Source organism: Wyeomyia smithii, chromosome 1 (genome assembly GCF_029784165.1).
Source record: "Wyeomyia smithii strain HCP4-BCI-WySm-NY-G18 chromosome 1, ASM2978416v1, whole genome shotgun sequence".
NCBI lineage: Eukaryota > Metazoa > Arthropoda > Insecta > Diptera > Culicidae > Wyeomyia > Wyeomyia smithii.
The window spans coordinates 126270889-126297847 of record NC_073694.1 but is presented as its reverse complement, the minus strand read 5'-3'; the positions used below and the strand labels follow the sequence as shown (position 1 = coordinate 126297847).

The following is a 26959-nucleotide window of genomic DNA, read 5'->3' as shown; positions in this document are numbered from 1 at the left end:
CACTGTTCCATATTTGGCAACTGAAAATCGAGGAGCGTGTTGCCAAAAACGGAACTTACCTGTATATGTTTTTTTTTTTTTTTGCGGGTTAAGTAGCAACACTTTCTCCGGGACAAGGCTGCCTACATAAATAAAAATGAAAATGTAAAACAATTTTGTTAGCTACTTTTTTTCGTAAGATTTGGACCACTGCGACCATTGTTTTGATCTTTTGTGGTATATTTGTTAGCTATACACTGGAGTTTTTTTCACGCGTGAAAAAAATCCGCGTAAAAACAATGTTCCCAAATCCGCAATAAAAAAACTTCATTTGCCACAATCATCTCTGCCAACTACTTTCGAAAAAATAGCAGTGTTATTTTCACCTTTGAATCGAGCTGAACATCAAGGGAAAATATAAAAAGGTTAGAGCAAGAGATAAGTGAATATTTTGTAATTAGATTAATTGAAATTCATCGGACACTCTAAATAAGCGCAAAAAAGTAAAAGGCGTAAAACGTAAAAAATCGCATGAAAGAAACGCTTAAAAAAGATTTTAGTCTACTTCACTTTGATAGTGAACTATTTATCTGTATTGTTGAAAGTATAGTAGAATTAATTCAACAAAATTCTTTATGCACATATGAGAACACCGTTCACTTTATCAACTGATATAATCAGGAGGCACTGTCAGGTTTACCCCGGGTAACGACTTCAACTTGATTAACAATAAGAAACGGTAGTGAACAGAATTTCATATAATGTTATTTCATAACTTGTTGACTCATGAATTGTAAACCAGCTAGAAAATTCAGTTCTATTATGTTGATTATATTCATGATTGCACTCCTAATGGTTACACTAATGAAATCATCCTTATCAGTTTGTAGATTTTTTCACATATAAACTTTATATCACAATTAATCTTAGTAATCTCTAACTTCGGCTGTCTGAGCACACGCGAAAGCAGCTTCATGAATAACAATTTGTGTAATGACGGCGACCTAAACAAACAAACTGATCATCGTGCACATTTTGAACTTGATGCACAGTCACTACTAAATAAGAGTGATATTAATTAACATTTTTCATTTCTCTGAACCTGGCATGAGAATACTGCCGTTTCGGCTCTTGGCCGTATAACACACTTGAAGCATTTTAGATTGTGGCATTTTCAAAGAGGGGAATCCAGTATCGGTACTTGTAAACAGGGCACCACGACCACCAGAACCGGTAGTATAACAATGAAGCAAAAATAGCGACGACTAGCACGTAGTAAGTTGGAAAGCACGAAGTTCGCGGCGTGACACGGGTGAACGGAACTTGCAGCTATACTGCCCATAAATACTAGCCCGTCTTATACGGGTAAAAAATAGAGGCGAACATGTGGTGCTGCTATGATTATGTGCAATATCACCACGGTAAAGCATGGTGGAAGCCAACCATGACGTTATGGTTCCGTGGTTTCTATAGTAATAGGTTTTGTTTGAATTTTTTTAGATTGTCCACCTGTTAGAATCAACGAAAATCAATGGTAATGTCAAACCAACACATATATAGTTATGCAAATCAGAAACTTCATGGGCTCGTCATTTTATAATTTATCAACTAAGTTTCAGGACGGACCTAGAACTCAATGCAAATGTCGTGTTGTTTAGTCCTAAAGTTTTTTTAAGTGACCAATAATGTTGTTGCCAGTGGGCCACTAGTGTGCTGCTTTCATGATGCAATTCTGATAAATTAAATATTCAAATAATTTGGGAATAAACTAGTAATCATTCTACAAAAGACAAACGGTTATTCACAAGCCTTTTTCACAAATCGGTATTTGTTTTTCGCTTGTTAGTTTGAAAGTCTTCTCTATCAAGCTTTCTACGAGCGGTAATGACGGACAGTGCATCCAGCTCATTTTGACGTCTTCTGGAGGTTAGATAATTTTCAATCGCAGTAACGGAGTAGAAAATATAACAGCGTCATAACGTTACATAGTAACTTCAATAATAATTTATTGAAGTTGCTATGCTACGTTGCAACGTTTTTATGTTTTCACTCCTTTCCTGCGATTGAAAATTACCTGACATCTAGAAGACGTCAAAATGGGTTGCGTCCGCTGTCCGCTATTTCCGCTCGTGAAAGCTGGGTAATTTTTCTTTATGGTTTCTTTTTTCAGGTATTTGATCTACCTATTATCGAGTCACACAATCTCTAAACGTCCTTCGAATTTTCCAACCCATGGAAATCTTCGTGAATGTAAACATAACCATAACTTCTGAATTATTCATCCAATCCATTTTCTGTCAAAAAGTTTTCAATAAATCTACGCTTGTTGCTGGAGAATCACAAATAACTCAAAAAGCGAATTTTCATAAAAATAAAACTCTCCTAATATAATTTTCTAATATCCCAAAAACGGCTGCATTTAGCAATTTAATAGCCAAAATCAGAATCGTATTGCATAATTGAACTTTTAAGTGAACATTTGTCTCACATTTTTCCAGCCAGGATTTTGATCACAAGTTTTGAAATAATGTGAAATTTCGATACAAACCTCGCTGGGAGTGAGATTCACGTTCCATTTTGCAGTCTAAAGGTCTATTTTTATGTGTAAAGAAGTAGTTTTTTGAAAAATAAATCATTCAGTAACTTAAAAATCATTCCATAATTTTCGCTAATTTTAATTTCACGATGTTTTGTAAAAACTGTCAATGCCTATTTTACATCGTGTACACATTACGACCCTAATTCTTCTATGCAACATTACTATGTACAATTAACGATATGTTTTAGCCTTAAATCTGCGTTCACAACAAGTCGGCGTGCGACCAGACCGAGCCAAGCGCCAAACACATTGTTCTGAGTAATTAGCATTTGAAGTTTGACCAGCCATAAATTAATCGTATTTGAACTTATTAATAATTCAATGCTAACACGTAATGAACAGGGCTTTATGAATGTCCTGTAATCATAAATACACGAAAAATAGCAATAATTGATAAAATATTTGGTTTTTATTTTTGACACCTATGCACTCACTCTGGTCGAGCAAAAATTTAAAAAAAATGGTCTTCAGTTCGGTTTGGTCAAACGTATTTACTACAACATATCAACTTGACTATTGAACAAGCTAATTTTTCTCACTAGTCAAACGTAATACATAGATATCAAGGCTGCTTCATCTCTCAGTCCAATCTGTATCAAAAATTAAACAGCTGATAGACAAGCAAAGCTTTATTTCTGTTGCTCTATTTCCTGGTGCCAAAGCGCACCAAGTGCTAAGTGTTAAGATAGTATCAACATGAAATGCTCTGTTATTTTGGAGCGGATATTGTCTAATTTTATTGATTTAACGTATATTAACCAAGTCCTGACGTTTGTTACAAGAAAAATTTTAATTTTATCTGAAAAAAATGAAATGAAAATAAAATGCACTTGGTTCGGTCTGGCGACCTTGAAAAAAAGTGATGAAACGAAATTCGACTCTACGAAAACCACCTAGCTGTTTATTAATCTAATTTTGATGACAGTCGTATTAACTCTCAGGTATTAACGAGCTGTTCGAAGCGGAGAAATCAGTTACTGGTTAAAATAAATCGCAAAGTTTGCTTTTAAATCACAAACAATTCCTTTTCTTCAGATGCCATGTCTGTGTTTACGGTTCACTCTGGTCGAACGCAATTTCGTTCTTTTCACAAAGTGCTACAGAGATTTTTTATTATAACACGCCTATGAACTGTTTAAATGATTCATTCTTCAATGGAACATATAATCTATAGATTATCAGTTTGCACATCCACTGGTGCTAATAACTCAAGTTTAAAGAAAATGGCGCTTGGCTCGGTCTGGTCGCACGCCGACCAACTGAAATCCAAGGGAGCATATTTCTATGGCAGCAATGCCATAGCAACAACACAACCGAATATGACAGAATTCACAACTTCAAAATGTTTCACCAGTTTGTATCCAACATGTCACTGAAACACACGACAAATGTGAAAACTAAGTATAGTAATTAATAATATCTATCTTCTAAAAAGTAATTGACTTTTATTGTATATTGTAGCTGGATAAGGCTGAGAAGTATACACCTGGTCTGTTTTGTCAGCAATGAAGCTTTGGCAGTGGGAATGAGCAATTATATACTATTAATAAATTTGAACACCAAGGCTCGAAGTTACTACCGAGCAGTTGATAAAGCTAGCGGAGAAGGTGTATCATGCTTAACGGGCCATAAGAGCTTTAGTATCTACGCCTTTGCGGAAAATTGTATTTGTCCTAGAATTTTCATCAACGATTATCCACAAAATTCTATTTTATATGTTTTACAAGAAGGAGGTAAAATGTATCATTTATGTTACCCATTTCTTAAAAGGCAAACAATTTTGAATATTTACTATACTCTACTCAGGTGGAAATATTTTCAATTACGTATCAATATGCTTTTCGGAAGGAGAGTACTTGATTGCCTTAAGCGGAATTCCCGATTATTCTATTGAAGTTTATGTATGGAGAAACAAAGAAATGCTGATAAGAAGAAGCACTGGTGTACATAGTGACAAGCAACGGATATCATGTAGTCCTTCATCATCGTTTGCCGTATGTCAGTTAGCTTACAGTAAACCTCAAGCTTTAGTTTGGGAAATTCATGGAAGCGTTAGAGCTTGTAAGTTAATTGAAAAAGTAATTAAGTTGCCTTTTGGAAAAGAATCAGCTCCTATCGATAGTACATTTCTACTCGACGGCACTCTTGCAATTATCAATAGAATTGGAACTGTTTACACTGTAAGTATCATGGACATAGTCCAATTTGGCATAAAAAGAAATTACAATTTAGCAACTGTTGGTCCATTCTGATCGAACCGTATCGCCACTATAGCTATTACAGCCAGTTACAGTTGCAGTTTCTGTACTAAATATTTGTATTTCTTTTACTCAACTTTTTTCAAACAAATTGATAACATGAGCGGGGGCCTAGTGTGGATGGTAACGTCTCCGCCAACCACGCTCGACGCCTCGGTTCGAATCTCACCGCCGACATCGGTGTCGATGGTTGTGAGGTGGCGTGATCCACTCACAACCAACCCAACTGGTCTAGATTCAATCCTAGCCGACACCGGGAGATTTTCTGAGGCGAAAAATCTCTGGGATCACGCATTCCATTGCATGAGGAAGTAAAGCCGTTGGCGCCGGTCCGTTAATAAACGGGTCGTGAGTTAGGGTCCTGGGTGTGGAGTCGCCTCCCTGGGCGTCGGTGATTGGCCACAACAGTGGCGGAACTAGACCGACGGAAAATAAGCGAGAATAAAAAAAAAAATTGATAACATAGTACTTAGTCGTGGTCTTTTGGTCATTACTCACCCCCATCCTCCCTCCCAGCAGCCCATCAGTGGTTTTTCACGTTCGATCTTTAGACTTTTGCTACAACGCGGATTTTGGAATTGATGCGGTTTATTTGTAATCACTAATCCGCTAACAGCAAAATTCAGCTTGATAATCGCTAAACGCTAAACCCATATTAGCGAAGCTTTCGCCAATCGCTAATCGCTAACTTATTATTACGTAGATTGTCATATGGGTATATTTATTGCTCATAAAAACAAACTAAAATGATTGCTCTGTATCGAAAAAGCAGAATCGAAGTTGCCATAATTTCAAATGCATTGCATTTCACAGAAGTTTTTTGTGTGTCTTGAGCTTGTTCCTTAAAATGCTCCTGTGGCTTGTACGAAAGCTGAAACCCCATCTAAAAGATTGACCCGGATTTGGGAATTTACGCGATTTTTTCTTACGCGGATTTCGGAATCTACGCAGTTTCTTTTACGCGCTAATTATCCCTCGTGTAAAAAAGGCTTAAGTGTACCTTGTATGTCAGCTAGCAATCTAATAATGACTAGTTCAGCAATTTGTTAATGAATTTAAAACTATATTTTGGTTCATATCTCATAGTAAACGCAGACCCGTTCGATTTTGGTAGTCTACGATTTTGGAGTATGTGCCCAAAGCGAACCGTTTTGCTTAACCATATTTTTCCTTTCCTATAACCAAATTTTTCACAGCAAATGCCCATAGAATAGTATTAAAAATAGTATTAAGGAATCGGTCAACCGATTCCAAAAATGTAACAAACGATGGTCAATCACACAATGCCCCTAATTACTAGGTTATCATACCAAGTGTCTATGTCGTTAAAGGCCACTTCAAAAGTAAAAAAATAATGAATTCGTTTTTGGCACGGTTCAATTATGGTACCGTCTGCCGAGGTGAGATTGTGCCAAAAAAGGATACGTTTTTGTTCCTTAGTTGGTAATGCACACATTTAGGAATTGAGTTTGATCCAAATTACGTCAAAATACACTTAAATTATTAGTTAACGACTGCCACAAATATGGTTAAGTTACAATGAACTATAATTTTGCTTTAATCAAATGAACTTTGGCCTAATCTCACCCCTTCTATGGGGTGACATTGTTCAATGCATAATATTTCCTCAACACTTTGGAGACGACATCCTAACGTACCGTGGAATGGGGTGGAATTGATCACCTGAAAATTCGTGATAAACAATACTAATCAAAAGATATTGCTCTTACACACTAAGCAATGTTAACGTGTCTTTAAACGCAACTTTTGAATGATTTACATGCCTGTCAAAGTTAACCCTTGCATGCCCGGTGCAATTTTTCATATTTTCGAAAAATTTTTCTAACTCAGTCAAAACTCAATCAAATTTGGTCAAACAAGTTTCCAAATAACATAAAAAAAGTATTGAATTTGCTTAAAGTAATCTTCGTTGAGGGTTAATTACTTCAAATTTGGAGAAGTGAGTAAAGTTTGATAAAAGCTCAAAAACTGTAATTTTCAACAATGATCAATTCATACCATTAAAGAAATACTGATGAATTCGCAGGAAACCACGAAGATTTTAATTTCAGAGCTAGTTTTGAGCTTTTGCAATAAACCGAATTGAAATAAGAGCAAGTTTAGCAACAAGCAGCTCGTGAACCAAAATAAACAAATTTTAACCTGAAATATCGTTATTTTCGTTTCCAAACTAGCTGTACATGATATTTTCCAGCACAGAAACCATCATTTATCTTTAGCATATCGAAAAAAGCACATTGCCAAAAGAATGTATGGATTTCAATGATGATCAATTTCACCCCAATTTACCTCATAGTACCTTTCAAAATTATCGAATTTATTTCATGAAGTAGACGATAGAAATTTCACCAATAGCCATAGAGGTTTACTGGAGCACATACCAGTACATTTTATCACAGCACATACATAGTACATTTTATCACGAATTTTCAGATGATCAATTTCACCCCACTGATCAATTTAACCCCATTCCACGGTACTTGTTTTAAAATTATACTATTTCGGAAAAAATGTACGTGACGCTAGTTAATTGGAAATTGTTATAAAAATTGATCAATTTCACCCCGTTCCATGATACCACCTGAGCAGTATGTTGATGTGATTTCTTGATCAGGTTGGTTTGCCCGGGACATTTTTGGATAACGTTATTTGCGCATGATTTTCACCCTGCACTTTGAAACATTATTTAAGTGAAATAGTTCACTGATATTATCTATATTTTATTTGAAGTTGTGAATAAACATGTCATGTTTCATGAAGTATTGAATTTGAGGTATTAGGTTTTAGAAATCTCAATTAACTTACTATACAAACATTCACCGTTTTGGCCCAATTTCAACCGCGTGGCTTAATATCACCACGGCAGATGGGTACACAAAAAAATTCGGGCGTGTTGAAAGATCCGAACAAGTTTTGTATTCAAATACGTGACTATATTTCGCCACTGAGTCGTGTGCAATTTGTTAAAACTTCCTCCAAACAGTTAGCCAGTGCATGCGAATTAGCAAAACTAATAGGTATACGTCAGAGAGAGGGGAGGGGGGAGGCGAGAGAGAGAGGTGGAGTGAGGAGGGAGAGAGAGATAGAGAGATAGAGATAGAGATAGAAAGAGATAGAGATAGAGATAGAGAGAGATAGAGAGATGGATAGAGATAGAGAGAGCGAAAGAGAGAGAGAGAGAGAGAGAGAGAGAGGGAGAGAGATGGGAGAGAGAGAGAGAAAGGGGGGGGGGGGTTAGAGATAGAGGTAGAGATAGAGGTATAGATAGAGAGAGAGATAGAGGTAGAGATAGAGGTGGAGATAGAGAGAGAGATAGATAGAGATAGAGAGAGAGATAGATAGAGATAGAGAGAGATGGATAGAGATAGAGACAGGGATAGAGATAGAGATAGAGAGAGATAGAGAGATATAGAGAGATATAGAGAGAGAGAGATAGAGAAATAAAGAGAGAGATAGAGATAGAGAGAGATTATTTACGTCTGCGATTCTCTGATTGTTCATGAACTGAAAAGTAGCAATGTTGCTAGACAAGACCGCGAGCGAAGCGTAGAATATGCATATCTTGTGTTTAGCTCGCCGTGTTTGTTTCCCTAATACTCCCTAGTATTCCAATACGTGTTTTAAGTAGTAGTGAAATCATTAGGGGTTCCTCAGGTAAAACGCACCAATTAACGACATCAGAGTTTATTCTTGTTAAAGCTGAGAGAAAAACCTAAATTAATCCACCTAGCGGTCAGACTCAGCCTTTCTCATTCAAACTTATTATTTGTAAAAATAGATTTACATGAATGCTTAAATCCAATAAATGTTTATCCACTCTTTGGGTTCTAAAATACTGATGTTGTAATTAAAGTATAAAATATGAAATTTGACGTAATGTTAGTACTTAAGAAATAGCGAAATAAAAGCAATGACTCTTAATTTCGAACAATTTAATCACGAGCGATGCGGGAACGTTCAGATAATACGATACCACATTTAAATCATGTTGAGGCCATATATATTGATCGAAGCAGGTAAAGTGTTGAATAGTCTTTGAATTTCTTTTCTTTCTAAAACTTTTAAACAGCATATCAAATTGTTATGAAGTTTGTTATTTGTAAGTTTGAGAGATGACTCATTTGTATGACACTACTTATGTTCAAATAAGTCGTGTAATACTTGAGATAATAGACTTTCGTTGTTTTACAAATTAAAACATAACGCTTGCTTAAGTTTGATTACAAGCAAATGAAAAGGTAACGTATGGGGCAGCCAAACTTTGAAACCACGTGTTCAAACATAATTCATCAGTTAACCCTTTACTAGCCCGTTCATCTGATATCAATATTGTTCAAATCGGTTGTGTAGTTTCTAAGATAATGAAGTTTCGTGATTTTCACATTTCGATACATTACAGACGAAGTTACAGTCCGATTACTGCAAAATTCAATAGGGAGTTATGAGGTAGGTAGACCTTTCATTTGATACTAATTCTGTGGAAATCGGGTCAACCATCTCTGAGAAATATGAGTGAGTCCAAGTAAGTTGTCTTGGAATATGTTTCTTTTCATAGCTGGATTTCACATTTTTAAACATAACAGGCAAAGTAATAATCCGTTTGAAAAAAAAATCATTAGAGTCTTATAGGGCAACAAGACCTTTCATATGACACTAATTTTATAAAAATCGGGCCAGCCATCTCTGAGAAACATGAGTGAGATTAAATAGTCTCCAGAACACGTTTCTTTCCATAACTCCTGAACCACATGTTCAATCTTCATAAAATTCAAAACTTAAGGGTTTTTATGGTAGCCCGTTCATTTGAAACTAATTTTAATCAAATCAGATGTGTGGTTTCTGAGATATTGATGTTTCGTGATTTTTACACTTTGATACATAACCTCTAAACTAGAAATCAGATTACAATAAAATTCAATAGGGTCTTATAGGGCAACTAGACCTTTCATTTGCAATTAACTTCATTGAAATCTGTTCGGTCAGACCATCTCTGTGAATAGTGAGTGCGAAAAAAGGTGCACATACACACGTACACACCCACACACAAACATATACACCTATACATGCTTATATGCAGAAAATGATTCGTCGATTCGTCTAACTGAGTCGAGTAGTGTATGACATTCGGCCATTTGGATCACTTTTCTACCTTTTAATTAGCCAGTGATCGTTAGGAGGAAGTCAATATGTTAACTTTCATTATGTGATTTCACATTTTCATGAACAACGGACAAAGTTACAATCCGATTGCAATGAAATTCAATAGCAATCTATGGGGCAACTAGACCTTTCATTTGACACTAATTTTGTGAAAATCGGTTCAGCCATCTCTGAGAAAAATGAGTGAGTTTAAACAACCTCAGGATAACTTTTCTTTACATAACTTTTGAACCATATGTTCAATCATTACGAAATTTAAAAGTTAAGGGTTCAGGAGACAGTCTGATCATTTGAAACCAATTTTATTAAAATCGGTTGTGTGGTTTCTGAGATATTGATGTTTCGTGATTTTCACATTTTGATACATAACCTCTAAACTAAAAATCCGATTACAATGAAATTCAATAGCAACCTATGGCGCAACTAGACCTTTCATTTGCAATTAATTTTATGAAAATCGGTCCAGCCATCTCTAAGAAAAGTGAGTGAGAAAAAAAAGTTGCACATACACACACACACACACACATACACACATACATACATACATACAGAAAATGCTCAGTTCGTCGAAAGAAGTCGAGTGGTATATGACATTCGGCCATTGGGACCACTTTTATACCTTTGGTTTTTCCAGTGATTGCTATACCTTTCTAGGAGAAAGGCAAAACCAATGTTATATACGGATCAAGATATGAAAACCTTATTTATTCGTTCAAACTCGCATTATAGAAAATGCGAAACGCACATTTTTAAGTGAGTGTAATAATTCATAAAAGGCAAGGTAAAACGCACACTTTTTTTTTCTTCACATAACATTTATTTGACACGGCACAAATACAATTTAATGTTTAACGGCGCCAATTATATCTGATGACTTAAAAACTAAAGCAAATTTTTTATCCTCGCTGCCGACTACGAGCTGAAATTAAGTCTAACTTAAAACTAGCATGGAATTTCCAATCTGTGTTTTGTTGTTCAATGGTCGTCTGATAATCGTCGAATGGCATGTATGGATTCGTACTGCTGAGCCACGATGTCGTGAGTTGGGACAGAGGCTCGTAGTCCTTGGGTCCTGGTTCTATTGTGCGGGTTGCGGTTGCTGGTTTTGTGCTTAAGGTTCAAACGTGTTCTTGTCGTTTTGTTGGGTGTAGACGGAGGGGAACGGGACTAGACTGGGGCATGAATGGATTTAAGGAAAACGTATATAAGGGTCATGTAGGGTAGGTCACGGCTCGCCAAGACATCACGAACAGGAACAGCCGGCCGTCTACCTCCGGCCTGAAGGGAAGCTACAAGTTTAGACCTGGCGTCACGGTGAACAGGGCATGACCAAACAACGTGCTCTATGTCGTGATAACCTTCACCACAGGCACAGATACCGCTTTCTTCGAGCCCAATACGACGGAGATGCGCGTCAAATCTATAGTGGTTGGACATAAGCCGAGACATCACGCAAATGAAATCTCGACCTACATCCAACCCCCTGAACCACGGGTTCGTCGATACCTTGAGAATTATGGAATGTAACCACATTCCCAGTTCCCCTTTAGTCCATGAATTTTGCCAACTGATGATCGTATTCTGACGTACAAATGCGAAAAATTCATTGTAAGCAATTGGTCTTTCATAAATATCGCCGTTTATTGCACCCACCTTAGCCAAAGAGTCCGCTTTCTCATTGCCCGGTATCGAGCAGTGAGAAGGGACCCACGCTAAGGTAATCTGAAACGATTTTTCGGATAAAGCACTCAAATGTTCCCGTATTTTCCCCAGGAAATACGGAGAGTGCTTAACATCTTTCATCGATCGGAGAGCCTCGATAGAACTGAGACTGTCCGTAAAGATGAAATAATGGTCCGTGGGCATTTTTTCGATAATCTCTAGGGTGTACTGAATTGCAGCTAATTCTGCGACGTAAACAGAAGCAGGATTATCGAGCTTATAGGAGACGGCTAAATGATTATTGAAGATACCGAAGCCAGTGGACCCATCCAGAAGTGATCCGTCAGTGTAGAACATATTGTCGCAGTTGATGTTTCGATATTTATTGGAAAAAATTTTGGGGATCTGCTGCACGCGTAAATGATCCGGGATTCCACGAATTTCTTCTATCATGGATGTATCGAAGAACACAGTAGAATCAGAATTATTTAATAAGTTGACACGATTTGGAATATTCGGAGAAAGGTTAATATTCTGAGACATGCGTTTGAAATACAATGTCATAAAACGGGTTTGAGAATTGAGTTCGATTAACCTTTCAAAATTATCAATCACAGGACGGTTCAAGACCTCACATTTAATAAGAATACGAGAAGAGAGGCTCCAAAAGCGGTTTTTCAATGGTAGAACTCCAGCTAAGACCTCCAGACTCATCGTATGGGTCGACTGCATGCATCCTAAAGCGATACGCAAACAACGATATTGTATTCGCTCCAGTTTGATCAAATGTGTGTTTGCTGCGAAGCGGAAGCAGAAACACCCGTATTCAATTACAGACAATATCGTTGTTTGGTAAAGCCTTATAAGGTCTCCTGGGTGGGCTCCCCACCATTGTCCGGTTATTGTACGAAGAAAATTCACTCTTTGTTGACATTTTTTCATCAGATACCTAACGTGACAACCCCAGGTGCCTTTAGAGTCGAACCAGACACCAAGATATTTGTGTACTAAAACCTGAGAAATCGTTTTACCCATTAACTGTGTTTGAAGCTGAGCAGGTTCATGCTTCCTAGAAAAAACTACTATCTCAGTCTTCTCCGGAGATAATTCGATACCTAGCTGTAAAGCCCAAGCAGACAAATTGTCCAAGGTATCTTGCAATGGTCCTTGCAAATCGGCAGCTTTGGCTCCTGTAACAGAGATTACACTGTCGTCTGCAAGTTGTCTTATCGTGCATGAATTTGCCAGACATTCGTCGATGTCATTTACATAAAAGTTGTAAAGAAGGGGGCTTAAACATGAGCCCTGGGGAAGACCCATGTAGCTAATGCAAAAAGTTGCCAAATCGCCATGCGTAAAATGCATGTGCTTTACGGACAACAAATTGTGCAAAAAATTGTTCAAAATTGGAGAAAATCCTTGTCGGTGAAGTTTACCCGGAAGAATGTCAATAGAAACGGAATCAAAAGCCCCCTTAATGTCCAAGAACGCAGACGCCATTTGTTCTTTGCGAGCATACGCCAGCTGAATATCTGTTGAAAGCAACGCAAGACAATCATTCGTCCCTTTGGCGCGGCGGAAGCCAAATTGAGTATCTGATAGTAGACCATTTGATTCGACCCAATGGTCTAAACGACGGAGTAACATTTTTTCCATCAATTTCCGGATACAGGATAGCATTGCAATCGGCCTATAAGAGTTGTGATCAGAAGCTGGTTTCCCTGGTTTTTGGATGGCGATCACCTTCACTTGCCTCCAACCCTGCGGTACAATGTTTTGCTCCAGGAACTTATTGAACAAGTTCAACAAGCGCCTCTTGGCATTGCCGGGTAGATTCTTCAACAAGTTGAATTTGATTCTATCTAACCCAGGTGCGTTATTGTTACAGGACAGGAGGGCAACTGAAAATTCTGCCATCGTAAAACGTGATTCTATCGCGTCGTGGCCCGGAGATGCATCGCGAACAATATTTTGCTCAGGAACAGAGTCCGGACATACTTTCCTGGCAAAATCAAATATCCACCGACTTGAAGACTCCTCGCTTTCGTTGACCGTTACGCGATTCCGCATTCTTCGGGCTGTGTTCCAAAGAGTGCTCATCGATGTCTCCCTCGACGTCTCGTTCACGAACCGACGCCAATATCCGCGTTTCTTTGCTTTAGCCAGGCTTTTAAGCTTGGTATTAAGCTCCGAATACCGTATATAGTCGTCGGGTACACCTCCCTTCTGGTAGGCCAAAAACGCGTCGGATCTTTGCGTGTAGACATCGGAGCACTCTTGGTTCCACCAGTGGGAGGCCGTTCTTTGATCGTTACGCCGGGATATTTCTTCGTTTGGGCTTGCAACGCGGCGTCGAGAATCAAGCCCGCGAGGAGGTTGTGTTCTTCAAGTGGTGGATGATGTTGAATCGACTCGACCGCTTTTGAAATCATTTCCTCGTATAACTTCCAATCGACATTCCGTGTGAGGTCATACGGAATGTCAATTGGTCGCATGCGAGTTGAACCGTTAGTAATTGAAATAAGAATAGGCAAATGGTCGCTACCGTGAGGATCGAGGATTACCTTCCATGTGCAATCCAACCGTAGCGACGTCGAACATAAGGATAGATCCAAAGCGCTTGGGCGCGCTGGAGGTTTCGGGATACGTGTCATTTCACCGTTGTTTAAAATAGTCATGTCGAAGTCATCGCAAAGGTTATAGATTAAAGAGGAGCGGTTATCATTGTAAGGGGAACCCCAAGCCACGCCATGAGAGTTAAAGTCTCCCAAAATCAAACGTGGTGAGGGAAGAAGTTCTATTAAATCAAAGAGCAGCCGTTGCCCAACCTGTGCTCTGGGAGGAATATATATTGAGGCAATACAAAGCTCTTTACCTTGTATTGTCATTTGACATGCGACAACTTCGATGCCTGGAATCGAGGGGAGGTTAATACGATAGAAAGAATAGCACTTTTTAATCCCTAAAAGTACTCCTCCATATGGGGTGTCTCGATCAAGGCGAATAATATTAAAATCATGGAAGTTGAGATCAATATTTGAAGTAAGCCAAGTTTCACAAAGGGAAAATGCATCGCATTTGTTTTTATTTATCAAAACTTTAAACGAATCAATTTTTGGTAGAATACTTCTACAACTCCACTGTAAGACAGAGATAGAATCCTTCATATACGCAGTTGAATTAGGCATCGAAGGATACAATCGCTGCAAGGAGGGGCCATTGGGCAGTCAACTGCTTCAAAAATGATCTAACTGTTGGGAGGAGCGCTGTAAGAAAGTTTTTAATTGGATCAGGTATATTGAAATTTTCGAAAATCCAGTCCACAATATTAGAAAAATTCACCAATCCAGCATTTGTTTTGTCAACTGGATGTGCAAAAGGAGCAACTGGGGTTTTAGATGTTCCTGGAAGTGCTGGGAACTCCTTCTGAGACTTAAATTGCCAAGCCCAGGAGGGGTTTGCTTCGGTTTTTCCGTAGCACCTTTAGTTTTGGTTGTACTGTTCTTTCCACTTTGGGAAATCTTAGGACCTTTTCTGGGAAGCTTAGGGGAGGAAAGATTTTTCCTCTTTCTAGACTCCTCAAGATTGGCAAAAGAAGTTCCCTATAGTGGTTCGTCAGAGTCGGTTTCATCTGAATACAACAGATCAAAGGGGTTCGCTGTTATGGTAGAAGTGGTCGTGGTCTTCTTGAGCATATCAGCGTAAGAACGCTTTGAACGCTCTTTGAGAGACCGTTTCAATTTATCCTTGCGCTGCATGTACACCGCGCATGTGGAGAGCTCATGCTGATTCTCCCCGCAGTGGATACATTTTTCAGCATACGCACTACAGGAATCGTCGGCATGGTTCTCTCCACACTTACCGCACCGTGCCTTATTGCAACAGTAGGCGGCTGTGTGACCTAACTGCTTGCAATTGGTGCAGTTCATTAAACGGGGCACAAATAAGCGCACAGGAAGACGAACCCGGTGGATCAAGACGTGGCTCGGCAATGCAGACCCGGCGAACGTGACACGAAACGAGTCTGACGGAGTGTATACTTTTTTGTCGCCGACGAGCGACACAGATCGCAGTTGTTTAACCTCTAATACCTTAACCTCAGGAAGGCTGCTGTTTTTAAAACAGCCTACAGCATCCTTCAAGAGGCACTCGACGGACAAACTCGGATCGGTCACGACGCCGTCGATCTCCACGTCTCGGGCCGGTATGTATACGCGATACTCCCGAGTAAAGAGCTCGAAACAAGCTATATCGTTGGCCTGTTTCAGGTCATTGACCACAACACGGAGCTTGTTTGGTCTGACCTTGATTATTTCAGTCACGGCCTTGAAGCGTGACGTCAGGTCTTTCGAAATTTGTAATATGTTCAGGGATTTCGACTTAGGTCCTGCTTTTGGCCGGAAATATACAACGAAACGTGAACCTGCTGTTTCGTCAAGGTAGAGCCTGGCACGAGGGGGAACTGAAGAGTGAACAGCGGGGGAAGGAGCAGGAGGGACAGGGTCAGGAGGGTTCGGTGTTGGAGGATCGACTTCCATTGTGCTAAGGCTAGCGCCCTAACACCGACAAGAAACACGTACCTTTTCTTGATTTCGAGCGATGCTCAAGTTGTCTTCGACAATGTGGTCACGTAATCGTTGGGTGCAGCAGCCGGCAGCCGGCAGCTGTGCGGATTTACACTTTCTTCTTTGTTTGTAGCTCTGGTTGTCTTCAACACAGCTAAACACCGTAACGATCGGTTCAGCAGCGGCGGTTCAGCTACGCAGCAACAAAGCAAACAATAGCGGATGACCTTCAAAGCGGAATTATTTGGCACTGCACAGCACTCGTTAGACCGGGACCGGGCAAGCGATGCCTTTTGTTCGATTACTTTTTGCGAATATATCGAGACGACCGATAAACACAACCGATGCGCTTGGTTGTTCGACTCGGAATGAAAAAAAAAAAAAAAAAACGCACACTTGCTGGGGAAATACGCTGCAACAAAAGGGTAAGAAGTACCATGCAAATGAGTTAAAATGCACCTTATCAAAGGGGCAGCATGCTCATTTTGTTACCCAATAAATAACGGAAAAATAGTTTTCTTTGCGATTCTCTACGCTCGACCGTACAGTGTTGCATTTTGCCGATCTCGTGCTCTGAATCATTAGCGTGCTAACCTTTGATTTCAATGGAGTACTTTATTTAGAAAAATTTCTGAGCTGATTAATCCATTTTTAAGAGATATGAAGAATATATTTTCTTTGGACAATTTGATAGACATCCAGTTTCTTCTATTAAGTTGTAGCAGATTCATTTTCTAACAACTTTGTCGAAGATGACAAATTTATATCTCTTATATTTAAAAAGATATAAATATTTTCATCATAATTTTCTTCTACAAAATATTGGCCATAAAAAATACATATTTATGCCGAACACCTCCGAACACTGTACCTCGCGATAGTTCAAAATAAAAATTATTTAACCACTATCGGTTTTTCAACGAATAATTGAAATTTAAATTCATTCGTACGTGAAAATACGCAGATATTCAATAATTATTCTGAAAGGGAAGCGGTTCTACTTCGAAAGAAAGATAAAATCATTTGATCAATAGAGTCGTTTCGATTGTTTCAATCGAGAAAACTCTTTTGGATAAAAATTCGTACTTTTCTGAAATACTTTGTTATTTTTAAAGACAGCGTTCTACAATCTTTAGCAATAATATGGACCCATAGAAATCGCACAATTTTGTAGAAGAATTGAAGAATGTAAAAAATCATTCGAAAATGTTATAATGAAAGATGTGAATTTTTGGTAAAAGTTTCATATATTACGTCATATATGTAACAACATTACATTGATTAATCTTATGTTTCTATAAATTTCATTAGCAGCATTCATAAATCTTCTGGATTTTTTTTGTGTGGCATGGATCGTAGCAGCTCAACAGTCCATGACCGTCGATTGGACTTTCGAAACGAAAAAAATTCTTTACAAAGATTCTTTCTGCCCCGAGTAACGGGAAGCCACATGCCCCGAACGTAACAACAGGATGTTTCTGGTTACATAACGATAATTAAAGCGACCAGACGTTCCACATTTCGAGGGACAGTCCCGCATTTCAACAAAATGTCCCACGTAAAAAACGTCCCGCGAAATATCTCGCGTCATCTGAAGTGTACTGCGCGCGCCTTTGCGAAGTTCCGCGGTTTGAAAAAAATTGAACCACCAGATGTCAGGTATTTTCACTAGGACGGTTGTCGGTATCGAATTTTTTAATGCCAAATTCTTGAAAAGGCGTGAAACGTCGGGATCTGGTGTTATCCCGATAAAACGACTTCCTGGGACTTAGAAATTACCGATCTGGGCCAACGGAGAGTTTTTCAGCCCAAAAAATTCCTCAAAAAAGCCCAGAAAGTTTTTTTTTCGATTCTTGACGCAAGACCACGTCTTACCGCACTATATCGAGATACATTCTACGGAAAACTAAAACCGAAGTGTGACGTTGGAATGAAATATTTCAAACGGTAATACTGATGTCACGACATGACGGATCACATTAATCAATATGTCGTTGGAATGATAAAATGATGGACAATTTTTTGATTCTTCATTTATCATTATTATTTCATTGTTAAACAGCGAAAATTGATTAAGAGTTTTAAGGTCGAATTTCCACGAATAATGTACCATTCACATGCGAGCACGCCGGACACAGACTTCATGAGTAGACACCAACTGACTGCTGTGATATCCTCTATATCAGTGGCAAAAAAAATTTGACAGAATCTCCCCGTTCCGATAGGTCAACTAACGTTTGCTTCCCTGAGCCTAGACTATTTTGATGTCTAGAAGGTGAAGCTCGAAAACTTTGTAACCATCACCTTTATTAGACAGTTTAACGATTTGCTGCTAGAATGTTATTAAAACTGTTGACTTGAAGGAAAACATGCTGGCACAGGCAATAGTACTGCACCGAGCCAGTGCAGTTAGTGCAGTTCAACTCGATTTCATTTGTGTGCAGCCAAGCCAAATGAAAACTACATTGCCACTATCGACGTACAGTGATGCGTGTTAGGCTAACGCGTAGATATCGTGTTGTGACCTGGAAAACAAGCGAGTTGCTTTCTTCTTTTCTGTCGTATAGAAGCAAAAATCAGAAGGTGTCGCACACTACCCTGTGCGACCGGGGACTAGCAATACTCAGAATGCTTCAAAATTGCTTTATCACAGTGATTTTTAACTGGTGGTTCTAAGACCTATTGTATGGTCTACAAATTAATGATCAATTATGGTGAAAGTATATAAAATTATACATAAACATAAAATTTAACACCTTCACGGTTTTTGTGGTGCACTTTTTTATTCCCCAGGACTTCCACCGTCACCATCAGTTATAAGAGTCGAATGAAAAAGTTAGTCAACGTTGCGCTTTGAGAAGAGATCTGGCACCTCTGACATGCAAAACCTAGTTGCCAAACTGGCGGTTTTTTTCATCGCTTATCTCTCTCTCTGAGTAGCTCTACCGGGGACAAAATTATTCTGTACGCAACAGTATATCACGATGTTGGATGTTGCATCCAGTATGGGGCCGTTCCTAAACCAGGTGGTCATGTTTTGAACACTTTTTATACCCCCCGCATCCCCCGTGGTCTTTCGTGGACTTTTGGCCAACCCCCCCCCCCTCCCAGCCCCCCGTCTTGCGACTTTAACCACGTAGTCTATTCATTTTTCAAGTGCCAAAAAATTACACGTAATGTAACACGAAAAATGTAACATGTCAAATATCATATAATATGTAACATGTTGTGTTACATGTAATGTTACACGTCACATGTTACATGTGACATGCCATGTACATCATATAACATGTAACACTAGCCATTTTATACGATTTAACGTCATTTTTATTTATGTTTATGTACATAAACCACTCTGTTCCGAAACGATTCGAGGATTCCAGTAAAATATATATGAAGTCAGAGTGGTCTATGTACACTGGTGAGATAAAATCACCGATTTCGTTAACCTTTATATTAGAATACTTCGTTTTAAAGAATCCATTGAACAGAATTTTATTCAGAGATTTTTTGAAAATTGCTTCTCCTGAACAATTTGCTTGATGGCACATAGACCACTCTGTTCCGCAACAACTCAATTATAAGTCAGGAAAAATGACCACGTGGTCATTTCGTTAACCGCCCCACCCCCGTGCGTGGTCTTTCGTGGTCTTTTAACAAACCCCCCGTCCCCCTCTTTATGACCACGTGGTTTAGGAACGGCCCCTATGTGATTACAACTGAACGGATTTTGACCACCAATGTTTTGATCGAATAACGAATATTGTCAAAGCTTGTGATACAATAATTGGCATATCATTGAATTGTAAATTGGTAAAAAGTTTAGTTGAAACCCACTTTTTCCAGTTAAGTTTCGCAGCTTTCAACCAATCACGAGCTTGCTTTGCTGTAGCTGTAGAGATTTTCACATCGTTTTAAAGTGCTTATTGAATTACTACCCCTGAACAGATTTCAAACACCAATGTCTTGATCGACAGGTAAAATATTGCGAAAGATTGTAATATAATAATTAAAATATATTTTCAACAGAAGTTGTGGTTAAAATCGTGCACATTCAACCAATCAGAAGCTTGCTTCCCCATTGCTCATTTCGTTTGGGTTGTCGTAACGAGAAGACGGCATTTGGAATGCATTGGCATTAGTGGTTTTCATAATGTAGATGTAATGATGAAAACACAGATAACATACATCCAAGCTAATTTTGCTTCATGTGTTAAAAGACGCAACTTTTTTTTAGCATGTCGCAATACGCAGTATGGTGGCGCTAAGAACACTTAGTGGTCAATGATTCGATAAAACCGATAGTTTACCAGCTCTTATCGATATTATTGCAATAAGAAGCGTTGCCGTTTTTTAATGTAGAAATTTTGAGCAGTCGTAATTTGTACATAATCGACAATTTTATTCAATCCCAGTTTATATTTGCAATAAATTTGTTTGTTTTAGTGTTTATATGAAAAACAAAAAATACACAAACCTCACAAAAACAGTGTTATATCGTTGCAAAAACAACGACTCTACTATTTGTGAAAATTTTCATGCGTCTGGCAGGTTTGACTATAATCCAACGCTGCCATCACTAAAGTGGTTAAAGTCGCAAGTTGTAGAAAGATGTCCTTAGCATTCCAAACGAGTAAGAATTTGAAATCTTACACGCGATTTCTGGAGTTTTTTATTCTAGCTTGGATATCTGTTATCTGTGATACAAACATCTTTCAAATCTTAAAAAAAAAATCCTGAAATTTGAAGCTGCAATGGGTTGCTGTCTTGTTCAAATAAAATTTGTTGTTTATTATTGAATTCTACACTCTGTTTTTCTCATATTTATTTGAACTCCTAAATATAGGGTATTCAAATAAATATGATAAATACCAGACAATAAAAAAACCAAAATGCTTCGTACAGATCTTTGAACAAGTAGTTTAACGAGCTGTACTGGTTATATTTTTCTAGCTTAATGAATTTAATTCAATATGACAATCTTAGTTGCATTCCGCGGTGGCGGTATAGAGAAAAACCGAAAATATTTCATCTTGACGTTAGGGTTTCAACATTAGTGTTCGTATTTTTCGAAAAAATATTCATCAGCATCTGCAAGAAAATATTTAGATAATAAACATATGAACACAACCTTCCATTGCCGTACTTGTAATTGAACAACAAACATCAGTTGGTGAGGTTAGTGTTGTTTATCAAACCGGGCTAGGTTTATTTTTGGAGGAAACAGACACCAAAGCAAGGCAAAGCCTTGGTGCTACATTCCGTATCGGAACTCGACCTTCTGTTTTACTATACACAGACTTCGCAGCCGTCTGTTAAATGTACAGGACAATTGCGGGGTTAGCGCTACGATCCTACTGACACTAACAGTCTCTCCCGAGCCGGGACTCGAACATACGACGACTGGCTTGTTAGGCCAGCATCGTACCTCGAGACCAGCTGGAAGATTCGAGGAAACAGACAGATGACTTTCAAATATGGCATCTTTGTTGTTGCGTTGTCTTAAAACTGATCAATTTTTTTCTGGTTGTAAGTTGTAAGAAAATGACAATGATGCTACTTTGGAATCTTTCACAAGCACAATTGAATAAAAAAGGTGTTTACTTTTTACCAAATCTTTCTCAATTAAGATCTATATAGTAAATTGCCTTTTCGCGTGTTGAAGACAATTGGCTACATTATACATTAATGCTAAAAAAAATATTTTTTTCTTTTTAAATAAAGGTCTGCAAATAAATAATCAGATTTTTTTCTGTTGCCAAAATCGAACCCTGTCAAAAATGAACGCTTCTCTTTTTTATGACTTTTTTGGTGACCTATGACCATATCAACAATAGATATGGCCACCAATGAACTAATTTTAGGATTGAAAGTCATTAGAGGTGTCGCTTGATGTATTTAGGCTTAATAATCTGGGAGTCTCCGGAATGCAACGGGGACAGGTCCGCATGTGGCTTTTAACAACCTAGACACTTGATATGACCCTTCAGAGTAATTAAAGGCATAGCACGATACTAAGTACTGCTTTGATCATGACTATTATATTACCGGAACATGTTCCGGTCAAATCTCCAGAACCGTTTTACCGATTCCGGTCATATGTGTCGTCAACATAATGGACAAAATGCGTCTCTTTTGGCTGTTGTTGAGTTAAAATTGGTAAAAGAAAAACAAGAAAAATATTAAATATGATCAAATATAACTGCTCGTTTATGGTTCATGCGCGTCAAAATCGAATTGTGTCAAAATCAAACCGTGTCGAAAGTGAAACGTGGTCAAATCGAACATAGTCTGTAGTCTAAAAATGACAAATAAAACTATCGAAGTCCTACGTCAACCATGCGGTCGTGTCTTGGATACCACCTTGTTACTTTTTAGATAACATCAGATTCATTAATAATTAATTCATTAATTCGATACCGACAACCGTCCCAGTTTCACTTCAATATCGAAATGAACATTTCATGGACTTAGTCAAAAAAGGGAAACTTGGACTTGGAACTTTTCGAATTCCAATTTAGCTGAACTTTTATGAGAAAATTGTTCAAGAATACGAAACTTTTGAACCTTACTGCACAACGAAATTCAAACGTCAAATTTTTCCATACAAGTCTAGTCATTGCAACCCGACCATGCACCACGTGTAATCATTTCGAAAAAATAGTATTAAAACCAAACCACACTAGAAAAAATCACCTCATTTTTTTCTTAAATTGAAATTTAATGTTTATTTTTAATTTTTTTTTGTACAGTGTATATTTTTTTATGATTCATTGTTAATTCCCTACAACTCATTCTCAGACAGTTTTCCTATAGAACCAACGGTTTCTGGGCTACAATGCTTCGAATAAAACCTATGCCAAAAGGCATACGCCCTTTTAGAATATAACTCATAAGTGTAAAAAATCTCTCCATTTGTGAAAAATGCTCAGTTTGCTAAGCCAAATACGTGTGCAAAGTTTCATTCAAATCAAAAATGGTCGATATTCGACCATAGGTCATTTGGCGCGATTCTGCTTTATTCCGTGTGCAATGAACCCATTTTTTCTGTCATTGCAATGCTGCCAAATTGACAAAGTGACACTAGTAAACATAGTTTCAAGCAATAAAAATATTATTTTGTTATTGATGTTTCTCCATTATGAATCAGATAAGGTGTATCTTGCCTCAATGGTGCTTTTTACCCCAGGTACTTCTACATAGAATATGGCATGCTATTTTTGAGCGAGGTTCGCAACACTGATACTAGACAGCTTCCTTCTCTATTATCGATCAAAAAGCTTATAGAATTTCTTTTACACACTATAGTTACGAATTTGAAAAAATAGCATTTCGTTAATCTACTATCTTTGCCTTATCCTTATGACTGATCCTGTTATATTATTTTCAGTTTGTTGCCAACACTGCACAATTAAATCGAATAATACAAGTCGAAGAACCGGGGCTTTTCGCACCAATGGTTTTCTACTGCAGAGGAGGACTGATTTTAAATAATCCCAACAGAAGTATAAGCTTTTACAAACGTCAAAAAAATGTCTACAATCGGTTATGGACCACAAAACCAGCAGAGCCATTCAATTCACTTCTGCACTATTCCTTAAGCGGCGGACTTTATGGAATAACTTTGAATGGGAATTTAATGCAAACCATAGTGGACAACGACCTTCGAAACGTGGAATTCATTCAGTGCATAGAATTCGGGGACTCGTTCTTAAGCTTTTTATTCGTAAATCCTTTGAGCGAAGTTGCAATTTGCCACAATCATGCAAGCAAATTGATAATAATAGATTTGAAGTCTGGAGATCGGCTTTCAGAATACGCCATAGATAATATAACTTATATGCAAGAACATCCCTTACATCCCCTCATAGCCGTAGCTACGTCAACAGGAGTAGTATATTTGGTTTCTCTATACCATCCAAAAGACCCACGTGTAATTGCTGATTTTTATCTAAGCTATTGTAATATTTTGAGTATACGCTTCTCTCAAGACGGATTATGCATGAGTGTTATTGATGAACAAAAAAACTATTTTCTCATCAAAGGAATACCGGGAAAGCAAATGAATGTGATCTATCATTGTATAATACCAGAGATCATATTGCACCCAGTTCTAATTGTTTCTGGTGAAAACATAGAACTTATTGCGTTAGCTTCAAATAAGGAAAAGGAATCGTCAAACGACATAATCGCCATAGTTTTTAATGTTTCTGATGCAAAGCATCAATTAATAACGAAGGAATTACAAAAAAAATATATTCAAATTGAAAATAAATTTTGTTATCAATCACGATTCTATGCCGTTACATATTTAACGAATGAAATCGATGTTTTAGAGGTGATACATAATGACAAAGATCGATTGGATGTGGAAGTTATTTTTATGATCACAGTGAAGCACCAAATCCCACATTTTTCTATTCATGCGGATCAATACCATTTGATAACATGGAGCATTGACGGTTTAGTCACCATCTTTGATAGTAAAACTGATAAACTATTAGCATTTTTCATCACCGAACACCGAATTGATGAAGGAAATTTTCTGGCGAGGGTTGATTCGAACCACCTGTAAGTAAACTTGAAAAAATTACAATAAAAATAATGACTTCCCAACACAGTAAACCGTTAGTAGCAAAACAGCATCAGGTTCACCGTCATTTAAAAAAAAACTTGCAACAGTTTCAAATATTACCTGTAGCGCTTTTTAGTTTGAATGAAACTACGTTTTGAAAAGTTTTGTTCTACAGGTCGGGCTCGTTTATCCGGAATTTAAGACTCGATTATCCGAAATTTTATCTGTTTGTGTTTGTGTTTACTTTTACCATCCCTTCTAGTATATTTATAACCATTTATGTCCCTTCCGGCATGTTTGAGACATGTTCGAATTAAGTGTCCAATTATTATCCAATTATAGTTTCTGGTTACGCTTCTGCATTATACTAGTGGAATAAAATAAAAAGAAATATTAATTTTATGTTCATTTATCCAAATTTGAATATATTTTCTGTGATTCGATTATCCGGAAAACTCGATTATCTGGAATGAAATTTTTTGATGTTCTGAATAATCGAGTCCGACCTGTAAATCTAAGTTTTCACAAAAAAATAAACTCTTTTCTTGTTATTCAAAATTTGATGTTGAAATTATTTTCAAATTAATTTTCTATATAAGCAGAGATTTTAATGCAACAATGCTTTGAAATAGTGCATAATTTTTCCATCCGTATTTTTTTATTATCTTCATAACTTTTAAACTGTCAGATCAAGAATGTGTTTATCAAAAAGTTATACAAAAATCTTGAACAATAAACATTCAAATTGGTAAAGCCGTTGTCCAAAACTACGTTAATATGTAACACATGTTCATTAGACTGGGACACGGTTATATAGGAAAAAAGCGATGGTGTTATTTTTTCGCTCCCATGCACTTTTCGTGTTCGTTATGGGTCCTATAACTTTTCAGATCGATCAGTGGAACTATATTTTTGCGCCCGATTTTTGAAGTTTCCATACAATTTTATATGAGAAAATCCACTTTTTTTAAATTTATTCTCTAGATATTTCCAGGTGGCTCCCAAAAATATATCGATACAAGATATTTGTAGAAAATTTTCCTGAGAAAAACTCTTCTGAAGACCGTAAGGCGCTACGATGCTTGTAGAAAAAGTTATTTCCCTCAAACTGATTGAACGGCTCACCATTGAATTTTTCTAGCAATACTGCTGCAGCATGCTGCTGTTGCAAATTCAACCATGTAACTGTAACTTTTTTTACAAGCATCGTAGCGCCTTACGATCTTCAGAAGAGTTTTCCCTGGAAAATTTCCTATAAACATCAGGTACCGATGTATTTTTAGGAGCCAAAACCGACCAATATATGAAATGTACAGTGAGTGGAGAACACTCGAAGGACACTTTGAAATTAAACACATTGCATTATAAATTTAAAATAGACACAAATAACGAGTACCGAGTAGCCTAAAAAAAAATTGGCGTACTGGTTAACACTTGCGTACCTGACCCCTACAGAGCCGAAAATATGAAAATTCAATTACCTGCCATTCCGCAAGATCTAAACCGAATTTGATCGAACCTTTTTCAAAAGATCACAAATTTATCATAGTTTTTGGGACAGTAGGGGACATTTCGAAATTTTCCGTTGTTCCGGATTCATCGTGGGGAACTGTGGGGTAAGTACCCTTCTAGAGACACAGGCTAGATTGAAAACGGTACGGAAAACCTTGCTTGCGACATATCAAACATTAAGTTTTTGCGAAACAACGCTGTTGACGATATTTGGCCACTTGGACGTGTTTTGGCCACTACTGGTTATGTTCCGGGAATCGTTCCGAAACCTAGCTTGCGGCATATAAAAAAAATCGGACAGAAAAGCTCATTAGTCGTCCAAGTGGCCAAATACCGATCGCCAACAGTGTTGGTTTTACAAAAACCTAAAGTTTGATATGTCGCAAGCAAGGTTCCGCTACCGCTTTTAATCTAGCCTGTGTCTCTGGAGAGGTACTTACCCCACGGTTCCCCTCGATAAATCCGGAACAACGGGAAATTTCGAAATGCCCCCTCCTGTCCCAAAAACTATGATAAATTTGTGATCTTTTGAAAAAGGTTCGATCGAATTCGGTTTAGATCTTGCGGAATGGCAGGTAAAAGATTTTAATTTTTTCGGCTCTGGAGGGGTCAGGTACGAAAGTGTTAA

General features: G+C 37.8%; 2 protein-coding genes across 3 annotated transcripts in view; one reads left to right on the top strand and one right to left on the bottom strand.

Moving 5' to 3' along the window:
* LOC129718076 (protein unc-13 homolog 4B) overlaps positions 1–1094 on the bottom strand; it is a 147503-nt gene extending 146409 nt beyond the window's left edge. The window contains exon 1 of one of the 2 annotated variants that reach the window (XM_055668488.1): positions 921–1094. The gene's annotated coding sequence lies outside the window, so the exon portion shown is untranslated. The remainder of the gene's footprint in view (positions 1–920) is intronic. The other variant, XM_055668486.1, reaches the window with a different exon arrangement.
* Positions 1–26959, top strand: part of LOC129717179 (cilia- and flagella-associated protein 43) — a 133921-nt gene that overhangs the window by 90332 nt on the left and 16630 nt on the right. The gene's annotated exons all lie outside the window — the stretch shown is intronic.